The 8484-nt window shown below is 39.9% G+C and overlaps 1 pseudogene; it reads right to left on the bottom strand.

Moving 5' to 3' along the window:
- Positions 1-5812: 5812 nt before the first annotated feature.
- On the bottom strand, positions 5813-5910 carry LOC115900540 (annotated as a pseudogene).
- Positions 5911-8484: the final 2574 nt, after the last annotated feature.

Below are 8484 nucleotides of genomic sequence, written 5' to 3'. Positions count from 1 at the left end.
TCCTGCCTCAGCCTCCCGAGTAGCTGGGACTACAGGCGCCCGCCACCTCGCCCGGCTAGTTTTTGTATTTTTAGTAGAGACGGGGTTTCACCGTGTTAGCCAGGATGGTCTCGATCTCCTGACCTCGTGATCCGCCCGTCTCGGCCTCCCAAAGTGCTGGGATTACAGGCTTGAGCCACCGCGCCCGGCCAATCCTGCTGAACTCTTAAGCTGGGTTGTGAAATGTTATAAACTGCATTGTTTCATTCAGACGACAATGTACTATCTAGAAGCGTCTATTTACATAGTATGTGTGGCAGAGTTGCTAGCATCTTTTTTTTTTTTTTTTTTAGACGGAGTCTTGCTCTGTCACCCAGGTTGGAGTGCAGCGGCACGATCTCCTGACCTCGTGATCCGTCCGCCTCAGCCTTCCAAAGTGCTGGGATTACAGGCGTGAGCCACTGTGCCTGGCCTGGCTAGCATCTTTCTATAGGGAGTAGAACTAGACTCTATTCTCTGTCCTCCCTTGCAGGGAGATGGGGTCATGTAACCAATTTTCTGGCTAATGAGACGTGAGTGCATGGATGTGCACCCCTGTCCAGTCCCGTTCCTAAAAAACCCACGCATGGGCCAGGCGCCGTGGCTCAGGCCTGTAATCCCAGCACTTCAGGAGGCCGAGGCGGGAGGATCACAAGGTCAGATTGAGACAGACCATCGTGGCCAACATGGTGAAATCCCGTCTTTACTAAAAATCCAAAAAAATTAGCCAGGTGTGGTGGCACACACCTGTAGTCCCAGCTACTCGGGAGGCTGAGGCAGGAGAATTGCTTGAACCTGGGAGGCGGAGGTTGCAGTGAGCTGAGATCACGCCATTGCACTCCAGCCTGGTAACTGAGCAAGCCTCCCTCTCAAAAAAAAAAGAAAAAAACACACATGGTCTTCCATGTGCCATGCCTTACTGTGACTTGATGCAGACAAAGACAAATCCTTAAAGGCCGTGTGTTGAAGCTGGTAGAAACACAAGATGGAAGGAATCCGGGCTCCCTGCTTAAAGGAACACTACCCACAATCACAAACATCCATTTTAAATTGTACGTGAGCAATAAATGAATGATTATTTTAAGCCTTGAGATTTAAGGGTTATAACAATTAACATTATCTTAACCAATAGATTATTTATTATATGATGCTTCTCCTACTTCCATGAACAGTCCATGTACCAAACATTAAATGCTGGGTTAAAAATTTCAACACGAGATTTGGATGGTACTTATGGATAACACTAATACTTGGACAGGTTGTTTCTAATACTTGATTTTTTGAAAATCCCTTTCCTGCCACTTCCCATGTCACAGAAAATAAGTGCTCAAGTATTCACTTTATTTTGGTAAATTTTAAATTCTAATGGGCATTTTTCAGTTCAGTCCCTAGTGGTGACCATTGTTCTACAGACAATCAGAGCCCGTATGATACCCACGGTTTAGAGAAAATTCACCCAGTGTTGCTTGGGTCCCTAGACACAATTGATGTGAACTTGGAGCAGCTCAATGTTCTTGATACACAGGAGATCCTCAAACACCAGAGGCAGACTGGAGCTCCCATCAAAACTCTACTTTCTACCAGCCTCTGTCACTCCTCACATCTCAGGACTGCAGGCTTGACTAGAAGCTGTTCAAATGGTAATGAAGCATGGAGAGTCCCCACTCTACTACCTCACGGCATTGACAGCCAAGACGGGATCTCACTGAGAATTAATTCCATGTGTCCTGTTTACCAGTGCATTATATAACATCAGTTCAACTTTGCCCCAGAAACCTTGCACATTTGAAAATAAAAATGCCAAACTTGGATGCTTCTAATCAAGTTGCAGCAGAGTTAAATATTGGTTTAAGTTTAGGCTCTGCTTCTGACAACCTTGTGATACTAAACTCCTGGTGAGGGAAAGAAAGGTTTCAGAACACCTGTGTGGCCAGATAACCAGCATGTTAGCTAAAGGAGGTCTCATTTACTTAACCTTCAGAGAGCCTGGCCTGCTTCCCTTTATCTAGCTCCGCCTCTTTCCAAGATCACTGAAGGTAAGGAAGACATGCCGTCTGGAGCATCCCAAACTTCCCTGAGCAGAAAAACACTGTGAAGTTCTGGGGGTGGTTAACTGCTTTACACCTTCTAGAGCTACCATCCTGCCAAGTGTGAGTGGGTCACACATTCACTATCCAGGCCCAAAGCGTGAACGTATAGTCAACCCTCTTGTGTTACAACATAAAGATGGTTTTCTTTGTGGCCTAGAATAACAAGCATACCTAAAATTTTATAGCATTGATTATTTAGGTTTCCATACTTTTTAAGTTTTTGCCTTTAATCTCCCACCAAACTTAAAGGATTAGCTGTTTTCCTTATGAAGTCAGTGAGACATGAGTTTAATCAACCTGCCCAGGAACACACAGTTGGTAAGTAGCAGAGCTGTCCGGAGGGACAATTTCTTCCCACCATTTCCAAATGACTTGTTTGTGTCAATCCACGGAAGGCCATGTTCTCCCAGGCTGTGTTAGTCTAGCCTTGGACTAAAATATAGTCAGGAATGAATACCAGGGGCATTAGTACATATATACAGGTGTGTAAGACTGGGTATTTGCTTTCCCAAACAAATTCATGCAAATACGCTTTGTATAGCCTATTTTTTTGTTTTATTTATAGTCTGCTTCCCAATACTAATGCAGTAAATGGTAATTTTATCAAACAGAAATACAACTTTTGTGATACTGAATATGACAAATCATGTCTTTCCTGATTAGTAGTCTAACTGCCTTCCTTGCCCTCAGACTGTTCCTCTTCTGTCTGTTCTCTATACACCGTTAGAAAGTCAGTTCTAAAATGTGGACTGGTCATTGTACTGTCTTTCTTAAAACCTCACTTCCCTTCCCCTCTCCTGTACTTTCTAGATTAGCACTGCCCAATAGGAATATAAGCAAGCCACATTTAAATGCAAAAGAAACCAAGGAAAATAATGTTAACAATTTTTATAATTTAATACATACAAAATATTATATCAATATTAACATGTGGCACTAGCCTCATTTCAACTGATCAATGGTCATATGTGGCTAGTGGCTGCTGTAATATATTGCACAATTCTCGATTAACTTTACTCTCTTTATATCACAAATACAACTTTACAGATCTGATTAGCTTCTCCATGGTTTATATTCCGGTCAACCCTGTTGTATACCCACTTAGCCCATCTTCCACCCCTTCTGAGCTTCTTTCAAAATGTGGACTCTCAATGGGTTTGGAATGGGAGACAACTGAAAGTACTAAAGAATGGAGTAATAAGATTTTCTAGGTGCCGATGAACAAGAAGAGAGAGTAAACAGGAAGAGGTGCAAAATTCAACAGACCCAAAGATCACAGCATGAATATTGAGAGGTGTGATGAAAGTGGAAAAAGAGACAGAAAGCACAAAAGAGAAAAGTAAAAAAGAAAGAAAAAAAAGACTAACAATAATTGGTACTCTCTCTATATATTTGTTCCATACCTAAGGTGTTTGAGGCACCGAACAATTATGAATTATACAAGCAGCCTCACAAAGGGGCAGGCTAAGCCGGAGGTTGTTAGACATGTGCATTTCACAACTACCCTTGTAAGGCAGGAAGCAAAGTCTCTTTCAAAAATTACAAGCTGAGGGATTTACACCTCTAGCCATGATGGGGCAAGTGGTTTCAGACTTGCTGTTTTACCATAAATAATTAAAAGTCTGGAAAATATATATGAAGCAATAGTTCTCCAAGATTGGACAATGAGCAATGCAAGGTTATAAGTGAAAAAGGAAAACAAATGAGGTGAGATCACTAATTACTTCAGCTATATGTCTGGAGACATTTCCAGAACCCTAGCAGAGAGAGGGAGAATCCGAGAAGGGAAAGACTCATCAGGTTGAGGAGATGAAAATCAGAGTTTAGTGAGGCCAAAGTATTTGGAATGGGCAGAGCAGAGTACTGAAGAGAAGAAGCTACAAATATGAAAAGTTCCAGAAATTGGCACAGGAGTCCACCTGAGTCTTTGAATAGTAAGATTCCATGAGACTGGTCAGATAACAACCATATGAGAAAGAATAATTTGCTGATGGAATTTGTAATCCAAACAACTCCTGGAGCTCACACATGATGGGAGACATTCAGTCCAACAGAGTAAGATATTTTATTGAATAATCAGAGCATTTAGTAGACACCCCCAAAAGGCCATGCTTTCGGAGGACTAAAATATTCCTAAAGATTAATCTCAATGTGCCATAAGAAAGCATAAAAACAAAACTTCAAGCATCAAAAATGTAAAATTATTGGTATTCAGCATCCAATATCAAATTATTAGGCATACAAAGAAGCAGAAAAATATGACTTACTAGTCAATAGAAGGAGATCTAGAATTGATAGGGATTATATTAGCAGATGAGTACTTTAAAACAGCTATTATAAATAAGCTTAAGAGCTAAATGAAAACATAGACATAATGAGAGGACAAATAGAAACTATTAGGCAAGATTAGCATATTAAGAAATACAGAAGAGAAGATCAGAAAACTGAGACATGGCAATAGAAAAGCCATTCACACTGAAGTTCAGAGAGGGGAAAAAGGGCTGAAAATTTGCAGAGTCTTGGTGATATTTGGGGTAATAACAAGCAGTTTCACACACACCTAATTGCAGTCCTAGGCCAAATGTTAATTAAAATAGGAGAAATCATGGCTGAAAATGTCCAATATTGTTTGTAAAAATGAATCTATGTATCCAAGAAGTTGAACAATATCAAGTAGGATAAATCCAATGAAAACCAAACAAAGGCAAAAAATGGTAACATTGTGAAACCCAATAATAGAGAGAAAAAAAAAAAAACTTAAAGGCAGACAGGGTAAAAAGATACAGGGAAAACAAAGAAAGAATGACTGCAGACTTTTCAATGGAAACAGCAAGCCAAAAAACAATGGAATGGCTTACAGTAGTTCCCCTTTATTCATGGGGAGTATATTCTAAGACCCCCAGTGGCTTCCTAGAACAGTCAATAATACCAAACCTATATATACTATGTTTTTTCTATACATACATACCTATAGTAAAGTTTAATTTATAAATTAGGCACAGTAAGAGAGTAACAACAACTAATAATAAAATAGAACAGTGTATGTTCATAAAATTGATGTACACGTGGTCTCTCTTTCTTTCCCTCCCTCTCTGTCTGTCTTAATAACTTATTATATTCTACTCACCCTTCTTGTGATGATATGAGATGATACAATGCCTATGTGTGGTGATAAAGTGAGGTGACTGACATAGGTATCACTATTCTTGTGATTGAGGGCCATTATTAAGTAAAATGGGGCTTAACTGAAAAACAACACTGGATACCACAACAGCTGATTGGATAACCAGGACAACTGACTACCAAGTAACTAATGCCTAGGTAGCATGTCCAGCCTGGAAATACTGGACAAAGGAATGATTCATGTCCCAGGCAGGAGGGAGTAGGGCACTGTGAAATGTGATCATGCTACACAGAACAGCATGCAATTTAAAACGCATGAATTGTTTATTTCTGGAATTTTCTAATTAACATTTTTGGACTGTGGTTGACCATGTGCAACTGAAGCAGCAAAAAGAGAAACATGGATAAGAAGAGACTACTGTGTTTAGTGTACTGAAAGTCACAGACCTAAATGTAAAAGCCAAAACTAAAACCTTCTAATAGAAAATAGAGGAGAAAAATATTTGCTACCTTACAATAAGCAAAGACTTCTTAGACAACACATAAAAAACACTCCATAAAAAACAGAGAAACTGGACTTTATGAACATTTAAAACCCTACTCTTCATCCTTGTGCAGGGTCATGCTAATCTTCTCTGTGTCATTCCAATTTTAGTATATGTGCTGTTGAAGTGAGCACTAAAACCCTATTCTTCAAAAGATACTGTTAAGAAAATGAAAAGGCAAGACACAGACTTGGAAAAAGTGTCTACAAAACACTTCTAACAAATAACTTGTATCCAGAATATAAAAAGAATTCTTACAAACTTGATAGTAAAACAAACAACCTACAAAGATAGAAAAATATTTAATCAGGCTGGGTGAGGTGGCTCACTCCTGTAATCCCTGCACTTTGGGAGGCCGAGGTGGACAGATCACCTGCACGATCAGGAGATTGAGACCATCCTGGCCAACATGGTGAAACCACGTCTCTAATAAAAATACAAAAATTAGCTGGGCATGGCAGCACGTGCCTGTGATCCCAGCAACTCGTGAGGCGGAGGCAGGAGAATCGCTTGAACCCGGGAGGTGAATGTTGCAGTGAGCCAAGATCACACCACTGCACTTCAGCCTGGTGACAGAGCTAGACTCCATCTCAAAAATAATAAAAATAAAAACAAAGGGCCGGGCACGGTGGCTCATGCCTGTAATCCCAGCACTTTGGGAGGCCAAGGCAGGCGGATCACGAGGTCAGGAGATTGAGATCATTCTGGCTAATATGGTGAAACCCCATCTCTACTAAAAATACAAAAAATTAGCTGGGCGTGGTGGTGGGCGCCTGTAGTCCAAGTTATTCAGCAGACTGAGGCAGGAGAATGGCATGAACCCAGGAGGTGGAGGTTGCAGTGAGCTGAGATCGCACCACTGCACTCCAGCCTGGGTGACACAGGGAGACTGTCTCAAAAAAAAAATAAAATAAAATAAAAATAAATAAAATAGACAAATAAAAACAAAAAAAAAGAAAGAAAAATGAAAAATATTTAATCAATAACTTCACAAAAAAGATGCATAGGTGGCTAGCAAGCATGCAAAAAGATGCTCAGCATCTTTAGTCATTGGAGAAATGTACAATAGAATCATAAGGAAATATCATTACAGCCCAGTAAAATGGCAAATATCTGACAATTCCAAAGATGTAGAACAATTGGAAATTTCATAAAGTGCATAAAGTGCTAGTGAGAGTATCAAATTGACAACCAATTTGGAAAAGTTTGACAGTTTCCTATAAAGGTAAACATCACTTACATAAAAACCAGCAATTCCACAACTAGGTATAAGCATATATCCACAAAAAGACTTTTTCATGAACAGTCATAACAGCTTTATTCATAATAGCCCAAGATGAAAATAATCCAAATGTTCATTAATTAAACTGTGACAACATTAAATACAGTAGTCTCTTTTTATTAATAGTTTCTCTTTCTGCAGTTCCAGTTACCTGTGGTTAACCACAGTTTGAATATATTAATTGGAAAATTCTAGAAATAAACACTTCACATGCTTTAGATTGCACGCTTTTCTGCGTAGCATTATCAAATTTTGCACTGTCCTACTCCCTCCTGCCTGGGACATGAATCATCCCTTTGTTCAGCATTTCCAGGCTGGACATGCTACCTATGTGTTAGTCACTTGGTAGTCAGTTGTCTGGGTTATCAGATCAACTGTTGGGGTATCCAGTGGTTTTGTTCAGGTAAGCCTTATATTACTTAACAATGGCCCTAAGTCATAAGAGTAGTGCCATAGTTGTTTGCGTCCATGTGAAAACTACATAATCATCCTGATAGATGCAGAAAATGTTTTGATAAAATTAACCATCCATTCATGTTAAATACCCTCAACAAAATAGGTATTGAAGAAATGTATCTCAAAATAAGAGCTATCTATGACAAACCCATGGTCAACATCATACTGAATGGACAAAAGCTGGAACATTTCCCTTGAAAAGTGGAACAAGACAAGGATGCTCATTCTCACCACTCCTATTCAACATAGTTCTGGAAGTCCTAGCCAGAGCAATTAGGCAAGAGAAAGAAATAAAAGGTATTCAAATAAGGAGAGGAAGTCAAACTATGCTTGTTTGCAGAGGATATTATTCAATACCTGGCAAACCCCATGGTCTCTGCCCAAAAGCTCCTTGATCTGATAAACAACTTCGGAAAAGTTTCAGGATACAAAATCAATGTACAAAAATCAGTAGCATTCCTAACACCAACCACATTCAAGCTGACAGCCAAATCAAGAATGCATTCCCATTCACAATAGCCACAAAAAGAATAAAATACCTAGGAATATAGTTAACCAAAGACGTGAAAGACCTCTCCAACAAGAATTAGGAAGAATCAATATTGTTAAAATGGCCATATTACTCAAAGCAATTTACAGATTCAATGCATATGGAGGCTGGGCGTGGTGGCTCACGCCTGTAATCCCAGCACTTTCAGAGGCTGAGGCAGGTGGATCATGAGGTCAGGAGATTGAGACCATCCTGGCTAACACAGTGAAACCCCGTCTCTACTAAAAATGCAAAAAATTAGCTGGGCGTGGTGGCAGGTGCCTGTAGTCCCAACTACTTGGGAGGCTGAGGCAGAAGAATGGCGTGAACCTGGGAGGCAGAGCTTGTGGTGAGCAAAGACTGTGCACCACTGCACTCCAGCTTGAGCGACAGAGCGAGACTCTGTCTCAAAAAAAAAAAAAAAAAAAAAAAAAAAAAAAA

This window comes from Rhinopithecus roxellana, chromosome 11 (genome assembly GCF_007565055.1).
Source record: "Rhinopithecus roxellana isolate Shanxi Qingling chromosome 11, ASM756505v1, whole genome shotgun sequence".
NCBI lineage: Eukaryota > Metazoa > Chordata > Mammalia > Primates > Cercopithecidae > Rhinopithecus > Rhinopithecus roxellana.
Note: the sequence above shows the minus strand (reverse complement) of the source record. Positions and strands in the feature narration are given on the sequence as shown.